We start from the raw sequence: 18,344 nt of genomic DNA on the forward strand, positions 1-18,344 counted from the left end.
GAGGCTGCGACATCGCAAATGGCAGCCTTTACCTCTTAGATCATAGTACACAATTGTGAAGCTTTCTAATTTGAATATTATAGGCAGGCTTTTTTACTTACTTTTCTTTACAAGAAGTACTTCTTGGACCTTTCTGTAGGGAAAAGATGCAAAAAAACAATAAAAACATTCTACAGATGGCCTGAAAGACAAATCTTCCCTGTTGATATTTACAGTCAGTACAACCACAGAGACGACATGCTTTTGGACACAGGAGAGACACATCACATCCGTTTTCAAAGTTTCATCTGAAGTTTGGAGCGAACCTCAGATGGACCTAAGGTCAAACTTTAATGCCATGTCTGATATTTTTGGCAGAGGTGGTGGTGGCACTGCAGAGAAATCCCTGCTGAATTCAGCATTAAAACACTAATGGTTTCCACCCAACTTGTCCTCAATCAATAGGATGCCAGTGTAAGTGTTTGCTCTTGAATGAATAGGGAACTCATATTGTTTTGTCCCTCCTCCTCCCCTCACGACTCTCCGCTGCTGTTGTGCTCCCGTTATTGGTGCTGGTGGTTAACTTTTCCGCCCGATAATGGAACAGAGTGGACTGCTTATCGATTTCTTTGTCTCAGTGTGCGCTCTCGGCGGAGCAGCGCTGTTACATTTCTTTGCATTGTGTGGCGGCCTGTGGTGTCGATGCTTGAAATTAGGGAGTGACAAAGAGGAGGTGGAAAATAGGCCACGTGTCAGCTAATGACAAACATTGTAAATTTTTAGCCAATTTGTTTTCTTTGGGTATTTGATGAGGTCAGTGATGAATCTAATCTATGAAGTGCCCCTTGCACTGACAACAAGCAATAAGTCTTTGGCAGGGAGCGCTGTATGCACAAGGTTGGTCTTCCTGAGTGAGCATTGTGATGAATGAGAGCTATTATAGTAGATTTCTGCTCCATGTGGACTGCTAATTTTGGACTGACCCCACAAATGTATGTGTTTTGTTTTTTCCCCCAGCCCTATCTCCCTCACTTGATCTGGGTTACATACACCCGAAGAAGAAGAAAAGAAGAAGTTCAGTTCATCTGATATCCAGGTGGCTCGGTTCCAGCAACGGGGCAAAGATCTATTATGCGATAACTATAGTTGCCTTTTAGCCACAGGAGTGCAGGTGCATGTGCTTAGAGGATGGCATATGGAGGTGTGTGTGTGTGTGTGTGTGTGTGTGTGTGTATGTGTGTTTGTGTCTAAGGGTTGTGGTTGTGTGAGGCTTTCATCTCAACAGTGCTTTAAGGCCAATATAGCAAATGGCGCGGACTGACCAGCTGCTTGACGTGCTGTTCAACCGCTAGCAATCCCAACTCCCTCCAGAGCCACCACTGGCATGCTGCCCATATCTCTCTAGCGTTCTCTTTCTCTCTCCTTTTTTTATCTCCCCTCTGCTATCTCTCTGCTACTGTCATGCTGCTATCTTGTTCTCTGTACTGTCACTCAATTAAAGCTTGCCTTGTCTATCATTTTATCTCAGTCTTTTTTATTTTAAATGTAAAAACATTTGACTCACCTCACTGCTACTTGTTTCTGAGCCTGCACAGGTTGCCTACGTTTCAGAAAGTTGTCTCCCCGAAGCCTTCTTTATCTAATTCTACGCTACGGGCGCAATCATAATTGTCTTGACAGTCACGCGGTGAGAGAGGCCGACTAGTCAGTGTGGGTGGAGGCATCCTTACACTCTCACAGATTCAGCACTGTCAAGGTCCTCTTGTCCTTAGCCCATAGCCTCTGGACAAGGCTGGTCCTGTTGTCTGATCAGATTAGCACAGCACAGCAAAGCCATGCTCAAACAGTAAAAGCATACACACATGTGCACCCATATGCACGTTGAAGACACGTACACACCAACACAATATAGGCACACACACTGTGACGAGGACCAGGTTGTGCAAGGTTGCCGGGGCACTGCACGATGCCCGTCTCTGCAACTTGGCAACGGAAGAAGATAAAAAGGTTAAGATGATTCTTGACTTTTTGACAGGTTGAACCAAAGCTGTGTTTTGGGTTGGAATATGGTTATTTGAGTCGATGAGTCAGTCCAGCTGAGCATATCTCACCTTGGCAAACAACTCCTTCATTAATCTGACAGACAGCAGTCTATTTCTGATCAGCGCTCTTTAGCGTTTTGGGGAAGAAATTGAGCACGTCATTTGTGAATCTGAAACTGAGGAACAATTTACAGTGGAAAGTGGCCTTTATAAATATAAACAAACAACAGCTGGGTTTATGCAACTATTGGAGTCTGCTTGGCTTATAAATTAAGTCTAGCTCAGACATAGTCATTAAAATGTTGTGCATCACATCATGCCAAAAGGAAATCAGATCCCCATTGTAACAACAAGCCAAATGATAACAATTACAAGGTACAAGGGACAAACAAGTGCAACATTCAAGTAGAATAGATTAAAAGCATTCTGCTGTCACATACAATATATAAAAAGTATAATCAACATATAATGCAGCCTGTAAAGGAATACAAAAAAGTATTGGTGCACTTGACAGCACTGTGAACACTGTGGACTAATCTGTAGTTTACAAATGGAGAAACATATATTTAAAATGTTGCTGTTTAGACAACTGACATGCCAATAGTTAAATGTCTGTGCATGTTGTGCAATTCATCTTTTCTCTATGATTTCATCTTTTCTCAGTTGCTGTGAAATCAGTATATCTCTTGGTGTATGTTTTGTCTTGTGTAGGTGTGTATAGCACCCGTACATTGATGTGAGGGGCTGTGAATGTTTTGCTCTGACTGGCAATGTCATTACTGTAATTTGATTGGTGCAATATCTGAGTGGGCAGGAACAAAAATACTTTAAATAATTCCAACAGTCTAACCTATACAGCCTGTGTGTCAGGCAATTAACCCACACCCTCCTCACCCAGTAAACAACAGAATAGGTTGATTGTGCAAACTGCTCATAACAATGTTGTTGTTAATCTGCGAACTCTCGTGGCCGTAGTAATTACTGCGAGAGTTAACAAGGAAGTGAGGTGACAAAGTTTAACAGTACCAAATTCCCCATGAGGAGGGTGATTAAATGGCATTATATAAAATGCTCATAATTATTGTTTTGGGAGTCACTGGAAATAGCCCTATTCTGTCATTTAGGTATGGGGGTGTGTTGCATTACCTTACATTACAAAGTCTTGTATCAAAGGCAATACATGGCTCTGATATGCTCCAGTCATTAGCGCACCACGGAAGTTGAGAGCGCGTTTCCTAGCAATGCTGGCTCTCAAATGTCAGTCAACTGCTGCTACGGAAAACGCTTACGCAGAGTTTTGAATCTTAGATGCAGTTTCCATAAATATGTCCAAAAATCTGCTCTATGTAATTGTAGTTTATATTTTTGTTTTACACAAAAAGTGAGTAGAAATTTCAATTTAACCTTAATTTACTGGAGTGTGATCTGTATTAAGCACTGTTAAAGTGACCCCTGAAACACTCTTTATGTGAGACCATCAATGCTCCAATTTGCCATCTGCGACTTTTAAGGCAGACTGAACATATGTTGCTAAATTGTTGTTGTTGTCACTGACTTTGAAGCAAGGTAATGACACAAACATCACTCAAAATGCAATTACACCCCACCCCTTTCTTTTTGAGACCCAATGGAGTGGTAAAGTGAATGAAGGGAAATGTAGTGTGAAACCAGTGAGGCTGCCGGGATAATGCAAGCCACAAATGGGTCGGACAGGAACCAGTCTGTCCAGGAGGACCCCCCCCCCCTCTAGTTCTTTTAAAAGTCACATCATGCTCATGGAATAAGGACTCAGTCAGAGTCAGACGGGAAACAGAGAGGAATTGAGGGCATTTTGTAACATGACAATTTTATCTGAGCTGGGAGTTGGGGGTAAGAGTAGGAACATCTATCCCAGGAAGTGTTGTTACAAGGGGGTCATGACTTGAATGTGGATGCTCTAAATGAGCTGTAGAAGATATTTGTGTGTGTGTGTGTTTAGCCCATCTGCGTGTGTTGGGGGCATGTCACTTTTCATTTCTTTCACTTTGGGCACCGTTTTACCGACACAAGCAGCATTCTCTTACATGCTGCAAACCGCTGAGTGTGCGGAGACAGCTTCAGTTGTTTTCCACTGAGGGACGAAAGACATACAGAGACAGTGAGAGAGGAGAAAACTGTGGAAACATGGTACACGCAACACAGAGAAAACCAGAAGGAAATATAGAGGCTAAAAAACTAATAAGGGAGAAAATATTAAGAGAAGGCGGCACATCTCTGCAGAGAAGCCGTTCTCCCAGAACCACCAAGGGAGAGTATGGAGAGAATAGCCTGTATTGTTTTCCCTTCCCTTTGATTGTCTGCCCTCAGCAATAACACCCCGCTTCAACACACACATAACAAACACACACACACACACACACACACACACACACACACACACACACACACACACACACACACACACACATACATACACATACACACTTACAGTGACAGAAACATTCAAGGTTTGTTCTTCCTGTAACCAAAGATATTTCCATCTGGTTCTTCCCTCTGTCTGTGAAAAAAGAAATGAGTGCCCTTCTTGTTTGCTTCTTACATCTGTTATGTCTTCCAGGGATGAATTACATATCTCTCTAAGCACCGTTTACAGTTTTTTTTCGATTTCTAAATGACCCCCCCCATGGGTCCAATGTGCAAAACTTTAACTACAGTCTGCACTACCAACAGTCACCTGAGTTAAACAGTTCACATCAGCTGCAAAACTCATTCCAAGCAGCACACCCTTTACACGTCTCGAAACAGGCTCAGTGCAGCCAAACACTATGAACAATCCTCATCTAGATAACACACACTGTCACTCAGAACACACTGAGAGTAAAAACACTAGCATCAAACACCAATATAGAAAATACAAACTTTTAATCTTTACAGTTTGAAAAATGTAAGGGATTTCACACTAATCAGTTTCTTTAAAGAAAAGAGTGAACTTCTTTCACATTTTTATTTTATATTATGCCAGTTTTTTTAGGAAACAAAAATGAATGAAAATCAGCAGTTTGCTTCAATAGATATATCATTTTACCGTATTTTGCCTGTAGTAGTTTATGTAATGACTGGAAAAAAAGTTAAAAACTAAAGGTACGTAATAACAAAGAACATTGGATGTCCTGGCTTGCCATGCACCTGCATCATCTCTAAATACAAATGAACATGGTGTTCCCATTGCTTCCACCTCCATTACTTTCTGAAAAACATTAAGTCACAGTTTTACTATAGTAAAGGTAGTGTTTTTCACATTTTTTTTTATAGCTGTGTATGTAACCTCAGACATCTTACCTGGACATGTTGGTATCTTTGCTCTTTTACCTGTTCACTGTTTCTCTCGAACAGTATAGTGTATAACTGATTCATTCTTATTTGGTGTTTCTTTATTTCCAAAAAAAGACTTTCGGAGCTTTCCCTATATATAAACTTAGCACAAAAAGTAAGGAAATTTGTGTTTAGTAGATTATTTCTCTGTGGTAACAAGAGCCAAATCTTCTCTGCCAATGCCAAACAGCTTATTCTGCCATTGACTCGTTTGGTGTTTGGTGGATTGGATGATTGAAGTTTGAAGAAACAAGACATATTGGCAATTTAACAATGTATTCTTTTCACAAACAGGAGCCTCAGTAGCGTGTGGAAGAACCATACACAGCCACAACAGCCTGGCACCTCCTCCTCATGCTGGTCACCAGCCTGGTCACACACTGCTGTGGGATGGCATCCCATTCTTCAACCAGCATTTGTCGCAAGTCAGCCAACGTGGTTGTGTTAGTCACTCTGGCACGAACAGCACGCCCAAGCTGATCCCACAAGTGTTCAATGGGGTTGAGGTCAGGACTGCTAAATCAAGCACCTGATTGGCAGCACCTGGGGGTACCAGAAGCTCAAAACAAGTGTCAATAGCAACAGCAAAATAACTTGTTTGGCATTGGCAGAGAAGATTTGTCAAATTTTTCATGGGTGCAACCCACATACTCAGCGCTGCTGCTCATCCCACAAATGTATGTTCCTTACAAATGGGGTACCATTTGAAAGGGAACTAAACAGGCTTTCCAACGGTATAGGATTTATTGCCAAAAAGCATTGTTACCACAGAGAAATAATCTACCAAACACAAATGTCCTTACTTTTTGTGCTAAGTTTATATATATATAGATATATAAATATATATAAAAAATGAGCAATGAAAAAATGATAAACGAATTAGAGTTTGGTTCACATGAACTGCTGCTGTGCAGACTGTAGTTAGAGTTTTGCACATGTAGCTCCAGTTGTGCCCACTATCGTTTAGCAAGCGAAAAAAACTGTAACAGCTAATATTCAAGACACTAAGGTTTCAGCGTGTGACATGGACACTGTTGTAGAAGTTCATCAAATGTGACAAAAATAACCAGCATTGTTAAAAAATCTCAGAAGGTTGTTTTACCGCTGTTCTGAAAGTCTCTTCTAACCTTCTTAATAACCTTCTCTTTTCTCTAATCCAAACAAACATAGTGGCCAGAAAGTACATATCTCCTTGCTCAAAAGAGATTTTACTATCAGTAATGTTGGTGTATATTGATTTTTCTTTCCAATATTTAATATTTTCAAACACAGTAATGTGTTTATTTGTCTTGTCTTTATTTTAACATACATCATTTCTGGCTACATACCTAGATAAGGCAATACAGTTGGAACTTGGGAAACGGTTTTGTCATGTCAAGTCTTGTGTCATGCAACAAACACAATAGGCTATGGATGAGACTGTGAGGACTACCTTCAGAACAGCTGTGTTTGGTAAATTACCTAGTGAGTTTTTTAAAGGGGTTGTGAGTGTGAGGGCAGGTGTGTTCAAGTGCACATTCAGTCAGCTGACTATTCTGCTATAAATAAAGTAAGCATATACTAAAGACCTAGAATGCGTCAAGGATTAAGATGGTGATATCTCAAAGTGTAAGTAGATGAGTGGATTAAAGGATGTACAAACTTGTAAGTTAACTTATTTACCCCCAATCTGTAACAGAACTTAACTCTCAAGTGAACTTGATGCAAAACAAAACCAAACCAATCACCAACAAACCAAAGAATTCCCACCTGCTACTTAAACCATTTAACTCCTGTCAGAAAGAAACAGAGGGTACCTGTAAGTATGGGTGATTTTAGACCCTTTTTAGGGAGGGTTGAAGCCAAACTTTTTTTTAGTGCTTCAAGTGAGAGTTTGTGAACTTGTCTTTTAGTGACAGAGGACAAACAATTACCATTAACAGAAACATAGTGTTGGCCAATCAGATGTGGTTGTGCTAGATGGCTGAGTCTTTATCTGATCAGAGGGAGAGCAGGAGTGCGGTTGTGAAGTTTAACGTTGGTAGTCCCCAGAGAAGAAGTTGGTAACTTCATGGCGCAAATTAGGACCCAAATTGAAATGTAAGCAACTAAAATTGCTGAATGTTAGAACATTGTGTCAAATTGCTCATTATTACTGTGACTAATAAAGTGTCAGGTTTAGTTCCATCATAGTGTTAATAGTGTCAATAAACGTTAGCTGACGTTGTTCAGTAGCTAGCTCAGAGATTATCGGCTAATAAAATTACTGATTTAGCAGGGGGAGGGGGGGTTAACACTTTTGCACGACGCTGTATCCATGTCACATTCTCATTAGGGGCTAAAGCCCCCCTAAAGGTCTGATCCTAGAATCGCCCCTGCCTGTAAGAATCATCTAAGAACTTCTTGTCTGTTACTCGACCCCTTTGCGAAGGCCTGGTGGACCGCTAAGGATGCCGGGCACGAAAACAGCTGTGCTTCTGAATGTCAATCAGAGTCTCTGGAGACACCTGATTCCCCCAATCCTTCTCTCCCTCTCCTCTCATCTCTCCTCTTTCTCTTGTCAGGCAGGAATGAATGCTCAGGGCTACACGTGTTAAGCATATGTCTGGGAATTGGAGAGAACATCAAGGTTAAGACGAAAGGTGCACAGAAAACCCCAGGCAACTCCGCTACCTGTGTAAGTATTTATGTTTGAGAGTCTCAAGGAATGAAGTTTATTTGCATATGTACAGGTGTGTGCATCAGAGAAAAAGGCGCATATTTTTACTCACATACTGTATGTTCATATGCGTGCATCCATGTCCGTTTTGTGGGTGTAATTTAGTGTGTTTGTGTTCACATTACAGTCATGTGCTAGTATGTTAACTGAATGTGAATATATGTTGTTTATCATCAAGCTTGAGTGCCAGGTGATAATAACCAACCGTAATTTCTATTTCTATTCGTAGCTATTTGTGCAGTATACCGTAAATATTGTATTTGTGATTTGTTCATCTGTGCTCATGTATCAGTAAATAGGATGTATGCTTTTACACATGCTTATGCAAATGCATTAATGCATGTTTTATATGTACAGTTTGTACATGTATCTAATAAAGTGAATATGAAAATACATACTGTATGTACATGTATAATTCATGATAGTATCTGTCATGCAGATGTACAACAAGTATACAGCATTAAACCCTCCATTATGAGGATGTTTTATATTACGGGATGTTGAGCTGGGGCGCTGTACCGTTCACACTGTAAACTATCTGTCACAAGGATCCATGACAGCAGTGTCCGACATTGCTCTGTGTATGTTTCATGATGATGATGATATGATGATACAACAACTGTGTTCAGCTGTATAAATTTAACCAGCTTCAAAACTTTCCTCGCTGTGGTGAGCAATCCTTTGATGGCTCTACAGGTACGGGTGGCGGTGAGAAGGCACAGGGTTGCTGTATATTCAGTTGTTCTGAGTTGGCATGATAAATTCTTTATTGTCTCTTTTCACTGTTGCATTCTTAGATAATTTTAAAGTGTAAAACCCTATCAAAATCATATTCTTCTTCCAACATCTTGTAAATAATTCAATGACAGGTTCATCGACTGAGGTAGTGCACATACGGATAATCCTACTAAAAAAATCATAAAGCTGAAGGTGCTTAGATTGTGTTATGATCGCTAGAGTGATTTTGCATTCTTTATTCACCACCAACAGCATCAAATTTCTAAAAATAACATTTATCCGGCATCTATATATTGTTGTGGATGTTTTTTTGTGTGTTTGTTATTGTTGATAATACATTTCAGTAAGTTTACAAGCAATATGATTTTAATATGTGGCTTAATCTGCATTAAGTGCCGGGTTGCTTAAGACCAGAGGTACTGTCTGTAGAAATGTTTGAAAAACACACACATTCAAGGGTTAAGACTTCTCTAGTCTTGCTTTGCCAGACCCCTGTACAGCTACTCTGTAAATGGTTCAAACACTGGCTGTTTGTGTTGTTTTGTATTGTTATTTTCTTTTTTCACTCACCATTTTAAATAACCAACATCAACTCAGATAACATTAAACCTCTACACAGCAATGGTACACCCACACAGGTGTTTCCACTTTTGGCTAATTAACTTTAGGTCTCTATTTTCAAAATTCAATTAGAAAATAGGGTTAAAGTGGGATTCCTATGAGTAATTGGCAGATGATTTGCATTCAGTTTCTTCCCATCTACAGCTGGCCTCATCAACAAGGCCCAGGACCCCCACTGACACGGACCCAAATAGACATCTGTCTCTAGTTGTTACATAAATGCATCTTGGACTATTAACCCTGTACATTGCAAATATTCTCTGTACTGTGAACTTCTGTTTATCCCCTTATCAATATTTCTTCACATGCTGCACTAAACTGTACAGCTTTCTCATTCTAAAACATTATGTAACGTTATGTTGTTCATATTTGTTATAGCATTTTTATACCTTTTTTATATTTTTATTGTCATTTTTCTATTATGTTCTTGACTGTTACTCTGCTTTTCCTGGACATGATAAGGAGAGTCTGGCTACTTCACACAGCATTCGGGGATGGGAGGAAAATGTACTCTGGTTTAGTGGCATTTCTTTAAACCAATCAGAATCATCATGGGCGGTGCTACACTCCGCACAGAGCTGCTGCAAAATGGTTGTGCGATAGAAAACTCAGATTGGACAGATAGTCCAGCTAGCTGTCTCAATTTACCCTGCAGAGATCTCAGGCGCAGTTAACAATAGTCCTCATAAATCCAAATTTAAAACTACAACACAAAGAAAGCAGAAGGAAACAGAAAATACATTAGCTAGCGCTAGCTAACGTCAACGTTAGGTAGCCGCTAGCTAATGCTAGCTAGAAGGGTTTGACGTGACTTTGCCTGGAACACTACCAAGTCGTGAGTTGTGACTTGAAATCGTAACTTGTGTCTGGAATGCAGCATAAGACTTCTCAAACCAACAGGACGATGAAGGTGACGTCAATCAAGCACACCCCCACACAGTCCCAACAAGAGACCTAAAGTTAATTAGCCAAAAGTGGAAACACCTGTGTGGGTGTACCATTGCTGTGTAGAGTTTTAATGTTATCTGAATTGATGTTGGTTATTTAAGATGGTGAGTGAAAAAATAAAATAACAATACAAAACAACACAAACAGCCAGTGTTTGAACCATTTACAGGGTAGCTGTAGCCATGTTAGCTAGCTAGCTAGTTGCAGCTTCAGTCTCAAAATATTGTAACAGGTTTAAGAAAACTAACAGGACAGTGAAGGAGATATCAATTAGTTTCCCTCCCACACAGGCTTCATCAGCCAAAAGTGGAAACACCTGTGGGAGCACCATTGCTGTTTAGGGGTTTAATATTATCAGTGTTGGTTTCGTGGTTAAAAATATGGTAAAGATCTGACTTAAAAATGCTAATACGAAATTCAGTTTGAAAATAGGGTTAAAGTGGGATTCCTACGAGTAATTGGCAACTAATTTGCATTCAGCTTCTTCCCATCTACAGCTGGCCTCATCAACAAGGCCCAGGACCCCCACTGACACGGACCCAAATAGGCATCTGTCTCTACTTGTTACATGAATGCACATCTTGGACTATAATTAACCCTGTACACTGCAAATGTTCTCTATACTGTGAACTTCTGCTTATCCCCTTATCCAATACCCAATATTTCTTCACATGCTGCACTAAACTGTACAGCTTTCTCATTCTAAAACAGTTATATTGTTCATATTTGTTATAGTATTTTATATCTTTTTTATATTTCTATTGTAATTTTTCTATTATGTTCTTGACTGTTACTCTGGTTTTATTTTCATTTTCTCTTAATATGTTTATTGCATGCAAACACCAAGGCACATTTCTTGTAACACACTTCACTCAGAATTCTGATTCTGAATTTCGTTTCCCAGCAGCATATAAAGTTGTTAACTCTGCAAAATTACATATTTTATAGAAAATTGCGGTAGCAAAGTCATCTTAAAGCAGAACACACAAAACATTTGTGCAAGGGGACATTAAATTCAGGTGAAATCAGTTTTAACTGTGTAACTGTGTATTAAAAATTGTATATCGGGACAGTTTGCCAAATTGCTCTAAAGTGTTTCTGCCGCTATAATAATAATAATGCAGCTTTAAGATATATTCTAGTAGGTCAGATTTGCTAACCTGACGCACCACATGGTTTGTTACACAGAACTATCTGAGAAGTCGTCATTGGAAACTGTTTGGAAAAGGGCAGGCACTTTTAAAAACTACCTGGCAGGATGAACCATCTGTCTATCACATCTGACATTGTTGTTTTGAACAAACACACACCTACATGTAAATCAGACACAAACGCATTACTTGAAGCCTGACAAGATGGATTTTCATGTTATGCGATCCTGCAATTCTCGCGTGATATCGCAAGAATTCAGCAAAGTAACAGATTTGATCCTTTCATAAGTTTGGAGAAGTTTATCAAAGCAAAAAACGTAAACTAAACCCTGTGATCAGAATTGGTCTAATTGGTATCATCCTTTTCAAAGGATGTTGCAGTGACAAAAAAGCATAGAAATGTGTTTTAAGTAGCACACCTCAAAACAGCAACTTGAAAATCTAGAGCTTATCATCCCTTGCTATTCTCCTCTTGTTTGTCGATAACTATCAAAGCAGATATAAAGGTCTGTTTTGATCACTCTGCCTCACAAATTGGGCAGATAAAACTGCCTCTGGAACTAGATTGCACAGGAAATGTTATTATAAGATTAGTTGTAGTGCATGGTGGAGTTTTATCAGTGTAGTTGTGGATCATTTCCAATGCACCATGTCAAAATAATGGTAATTAGTGAATCAGTGAATCATCGTCAGTCATGATCAGGAAATGCCCTAATTTTATTTTCGGGCTATAAAAGTGCAATTTATTATCAGATGAACTCCTCTCATTTCCTGACTTTGACTTCCAGATCGAAAAAACATCTCCTTATGATTTGCTGAATACTCATTTTTTATGCTATAGCAGCACGCACGCACGCACGCACGCACGCACGCACGCACTCACGCACGCACACACGCACACACACACACACACATGGCATGGATTAGTATGTACTATTTACACAGGACATGATAAAACACAACGATGAGCAATAATATATTAATTTGTTCATATCCTTACACACGCTCAACATGCATCCATGCCCTTCTTACGTTTCCTTCCTCAAACATGCTTCATCTTATGTCAAACATCCTAAATACACACACACTTGCAAAGCTAACGTCGTTATGCTGCATAATCAAGCTTGGGCGACATAAATTCTATCAGCAGCAGGTCACAAATTTGTGCACAAAGTGCCCAGAGTGAATATGGTTTACCAAAGGGCATTCAGATCTGAGTCGTGTGAAATTCTCTTTTATTTTCGTCTTTGAAACATAAGGCGAGTTATACCAAAAGAGCCCAACTTTCCTTGCCAGACAGACTCAAAATCATGCACTGGTCCCAGCTGTCATTCTGCAGCCATGTGTAGCAGAGACAAACAAACAACAGTGGGGGCTGCTCCCTCTCTGAACGCAATCCATCGATCATAACACGGCACCACACATTTCCTGGAAGAGGGAGACAAGATGATGCGGAGAGGGAGAACGGTGGAGCCGGTTCACTTGTGTGTGTGTGTGTGTGTGTGTGTGTGTGTGTGTGTGTGCAGATACAATAGAGGACTGGAAGACATTCTGGAGACATAGACATCCTCTGAGGTACCACTCAGACATCTGCCACCTCCCAGCCCGGTCTCCTGATGCTTCTTCCAGCCTGTGGTCAGAGTTGTCGTTCCTGCGCACACCACATCCAGCAGGATGGTGCAGCATTGGTGGAAATGGAAAATAATACAATGGGAGGTTCAAATGAGATAGTGGAAGAAATACATGAAAAATGAAGCCCATGGGGAATGAAGACAGGCAGAGATTAAAGGGGTAAACAATGCAGGAGGGTGGGAATAGGAGAGGAACAGTGGGATTAGAATCCCAGTGATAAACCCTTTCTTCTTCTTCCCTCCTCACATCCAGGGGCTATCTTCACTCCCTGACTCCCCCAGCCCCTCACCTGCCTCCACTCTCCTCACCCAACCACCTCCAGGCCGTCTTTATTCTCATCACTCCACCCTCAGTCCTGGAGAAAAGTTCAATCTTTGCATTTTCATTGTGGTTGCCCACACCAATCCTGCGCCTCATGAAAGTTTCATCTCCCTCTTTCTGTCTTGTCCTCTCTCTCCCTCTTAGACTCTCGTCACATATGCATCCACGGCTGGATTCAGCTCCCTAGGTGACGAATGATGATGAGAAAGCGCGAGGCAACCAGCAGAGATTTTCCATGCTGGGCTGTACGTGGCTCTGCTCGGGGGTGAATGAAAACAGCCTGCATGGAGGCAGTTGCCTTCATATCTATGCCACATAGCCCAAAGCAAAGGATGCAGCTGGTCTGATTTGAGGCCTTTTTGCTTCACTGGTACAAAGATCTTTTGGGAAAATGTCTCCCCAGATGAATCTGATGTATGTTCAAGACACACGGCTGAAATAGCTAATATGGCTTTGCAGGCACAAACAGAGACTCTTTGTGTTATGCCCATGCATGCAAGTGAATATATTTATTAAAACCTCAGCTGCACAGCCACACATGCACATGTGCACAATTGTAAGATGTATTCATGCTCACATTATCACAAAACAAACACTGGCAGGCCAAGAACAGGCACAGGTTGTGGTGTGCCAGCTAGGCTATAAAAAGGCCCCTGCGAGCATGGCAGGCATTCAGAGTATGAGAAAAGGTTACAAAGGCAAATACCTCAAGATGCATGATTGTCATAACCTGTATGGCACCCCATATAACCTGACGTGCCAGATGGTTTGTTAACACAGAACCATCTGAGAAGCCGTCATTGGAAACTGTTTGGGAAAGGGCAGGCACTTTCAAAAATTACCTGGCAGGTAATTGGGTGAACCATCACATCCGCCATTGTTGTTTTGAAAGTGAAACTGAAACAGTTGCGGCCATCACTTATCTCGCTCTTGGGTTCACTGTCAATGTAGTCTGCCTCACCGGATGTACAGTGCTGGGATAAAGCCTGACAGATGCACCAAATGTCCGTTCCCTTCCGCTATCTCTGCTATCTATTTTTCAAGGGCACCGGTGCTGCATCCGGGTAGAAGTCCGTATGGGACAGGTGATGGCACTGGTGATGACAATCAATTAAAAAGGTTGGGGAATCATCAAGGTTATTGCAATTTATTGCCTGGGGACTATGAATGTCTGTAGCAAATGTACATCTAATACTTGTGACATTTCAATTAAAACCAAAATGTTGGCCCTTCTTATGGCACAAGATGAAATGTCAGGGAATTATAAAAGTCATTAGGATTTATCCTCTATGGACCATGAATGTCTGTACAAATTTTCACAAAAATCCATCCAATAGTCTAAATGGAGGCATATAGAAAAAGTTTGAGACTGTCTTACCCTGACTTCAGCTACAGTTGGTCCTCAAAGCTCACAGATCTGTCTGAAATAGAATCTTCCCTCTGTGAGATGATCATGCCACAGAACGATTGTCCATTCTGTCGTAGATGTTTTCTTGAATCCCTGGAAGCCACTGTCTAACGCTCCTGCCGTCAGGACCTGATGTCGCTTCAGACCAAACAAGTGAGAGGCTGTGGCAAGCAATCTCTCTCAAATACAAATACATCCACAGAGACTTAATTTTGCTTACATATATCAGGGTGATGGCTGAGTTTCTCCCTGTTGAAACAGGCAAGATTACCTATAATGAATCTTAAATGCCGGCCTTCACTCCTTCACTCCTTTACGTGTTCACCTTTTTTGTTCACATCTTTGCCCCGCTTCTCCCTGCTCTAAATGTCTGTCCCTCTCCCTTTAATTCATGTTCAATTCAGCATGTCATAACCCTATCGCCAGACATCCTGAACTAAAACTAAAAAAACTCTGTATACACTTATAAACCCCCCCCCCCCCTAACAAAATATTAACAGTGATCAATCCGCTCTGAAGCCAGTAGTGTAGTGCGTAGGTATTTGGGAACCGGAGGCTGGGCAGCTTAATTTCAGCTCAGACCATGTTAAGGAGTGTGGACTGGTTGCTGGAGAGCTGCCAGTTAACATCCTGCCATGATGCTCTTGAACAAGGCATTGAACCCCCAACTGTGTAAAAACATTGAATTGTCAAATAAATAAAGTTCAACCTAGCAGTCTGCTGCTTTACTGGTGGATCTTTTATACCATTCTGCACAACGTGCATCATGATCACTGTCAGAGGTGCAGGAGATGTCTGACTGCCCGGCAGTCATGCTGATCAGCACTATCCTGGAAAGAGATGCAGTCTTGATGGCTTACAAGATTAATCGTTTTAAACATCAATGTTCTTTAAGGAAGCTTTGCGATAGACTCTTTGAATAATGCGCCGTTTTTTTTAGGTTGGTTGCCAACTTGTGCTGCTTTGAATTAGCGCCTGACTGCCAATAGGACTAAGAGACACTGACAATGTGTGTGTGTTATGACAAAGGGGAAATGAAATCACATTTAAATTTCCTCTTGATATAACTGCGCCCTATTTCATTTTCTCCAACATTGTCCACAACACGACATCATGTAATTGGTTTATGACATTCAGATATATATCATACAGGATACAATACAATCTGATGTAATTCATTTTTTTATTTTTTATTATTTGGAATCCTGAATGGAGTCTGTCTGTGCCTATTTTGCCTATTCAGCTTTGTGGTAACAACTGTCACTGTGCGTAAAAGCCAACTCAGCTGTGCTTAAAAGAGCTTGCTGTACTTTCTTTCTCTTCCGCACATCAGCACTGGACTTTAATTTACCAATGGTAATAACTATTGCTTAGATATATTGCAGTGAACTCAATAAATAAGGCTGCATAGGGTCTTGCTTTTGTATATATTAAAATATACAATTCAATATATACAATATATATACAAATCTTCTCCACCCTAAAAGTTTTCACACTGTCCCTCACAGAGTTGATCAAGGTTTGTCTCACACTGGAGGAGTTTGTATTCACATTAACTGCATAAAGCATCACTCGGGCTGTATTTTTCACAGATTCACCATATAAACATGCTGTTTAAGTCTGTTGCTTTTACAACATCAGTTTATTGTTTCCACAAGAGAAACTGCATGGGTAATAGCTGTTTCCAACATTCACTGTGATAAAAAATCATGTCTGCAATCTGATAGCAACACTTCCTCTGCAATAATCTGAGAGGTGTGTTGCATCAAATGACTTCTCTTCCATATGGCTATTATGGATACTGAGATATTTTCAGACATTCTTGTGCAGCTCATCTGAAGCCCTTTGTAATCAAATGCTGGGGCCCGAGGCAGAAGGATAGTAGATAGGTAATGATGTGTGTGTCAATTTGAGCAGATCTCCATCTCCCGTGGCCAGACCGGGAGGTACCCACAGTAAGAGCGTGGAAGAAGGGGAGAGAGCTTTGGACAAGGCGTGGAAGGCAGGAGGGGGAGGGGAAGGATACAGAGAGAAACGCAGCAGCTGGAAATGGATGAGCACATAGATACAGGGAAAATGGAATTGTTCAAGACATAAAGGGAAAAACTGAAAGAGAGAAATGTGTTCGAGTAAGTGAATGGGTGAGGCTGGGAGAGATAGAGAGGGGGGAAGATAACTGGGATGAGATGAGTCTGTCTGGGCTAGGAGAGATGGATTAGTGTGTCTCCTGCTACCTGTGCGGGGGTCAGTGTTAAACTGCCGGGGCTTGATAAGGGCTTGGCAATAGCTTGAGTGTGGGCAAGCATTGACTGGTTACCTCATCGATTTAGCTGGAGTGAGCACAGAGCGATGAGCGAAGTTCAGACCTGTACAGCTGTTCATCAATGTGTCAGGGCATACAGCGCCCACTGAGGCCCGTCTCTATCCCCTGAACTAATGCTGCTCACTTCAATGGAAACTGAGGAGACACCATGGACATAAAACTGGAGTGTTTTTGTTTTTTTTTAGCCCTGGATGCACATACAGTCATCCCAAGACCCATTCACCCATTGGTTTTCTTCATTCAATACTTAGAATTTAACCTATTCTTAGGCTTGTGAATGTCTTTACACATGTTACAATAAACACATCTTTTCACACACATTTCAGTGGTTTCCATTAAAAAGAAAAGGCCACTAAATTGCTTCAGAAATCCAATAAAATGTTCCTCAAACACTGAAATGTTGACTCACTTTTTTTTATATTAAATCAAAATTATGGGATACCTGTCAAAATCATTGCACTAAGATAGAGAAATGCGATGCTAAGTCAAAGTGTGAAATACTACATAAAAATGTATCTAAATTTAATTCAATTTATAAGTTAGTGTATCAAATTAATGTTTAAATGTTAGTTTGACATCACTGATTGAATGAATGTCTTCTTACGTTAGCTCAGTTTGACTGCTGAGTATTTTTTCAGTCAGTCTTAGCTAGCTAGCAAAGTACGCATTGATGTGTATGCACAGAGAGTGCATGTGGGTGTGTTTGTGGTAAAGCTCAGATCAAAACTTACAGGAATTTTGTTTCATTTTCTATCCAGTTTAGAGTTAACTGCAATTTTTGCCCAGATGGAATACTTTTAACACACACAGTAGCTAACTTGCCACACTTTACGCTGAGCTTAGCATAAAGACGCAGAAGCAGAACAAGATAGCTATGTAAATAAGTGAGCTTTACAGGTGCTGGTTGGCAATGTTTTGGCCTTTAGACAGAGCCAAGATAGCTGTAACCCATTTTCAGTCTTTTTGCTGAGCTTATGTCAAACTATTCCTTTAAATTTTGACTTAGTAAGTCAAAAATTCTGACTAATTTATATTTTCAATAAGTATGTCAAACCGTTGAATGTAGACTATTTTTATTGAATTACTTTATCTCTTTTCTTTATCTTTATCTTTAGCTTCTTACTTAATACAG

This window comes from Sander vitreus, chromosome 2 (genome assembly GCF_031162955.1).
Source record: "Sander vitreus isolate 19-12246 chromosome 2, sanVit1, whole genome shotgun sequence".
Lineage (NCBI taxonomy): Eukaryota > Metazoa > Chordata > Actinopteri > Perciformes > Percidae > Sander > Sander vitreus.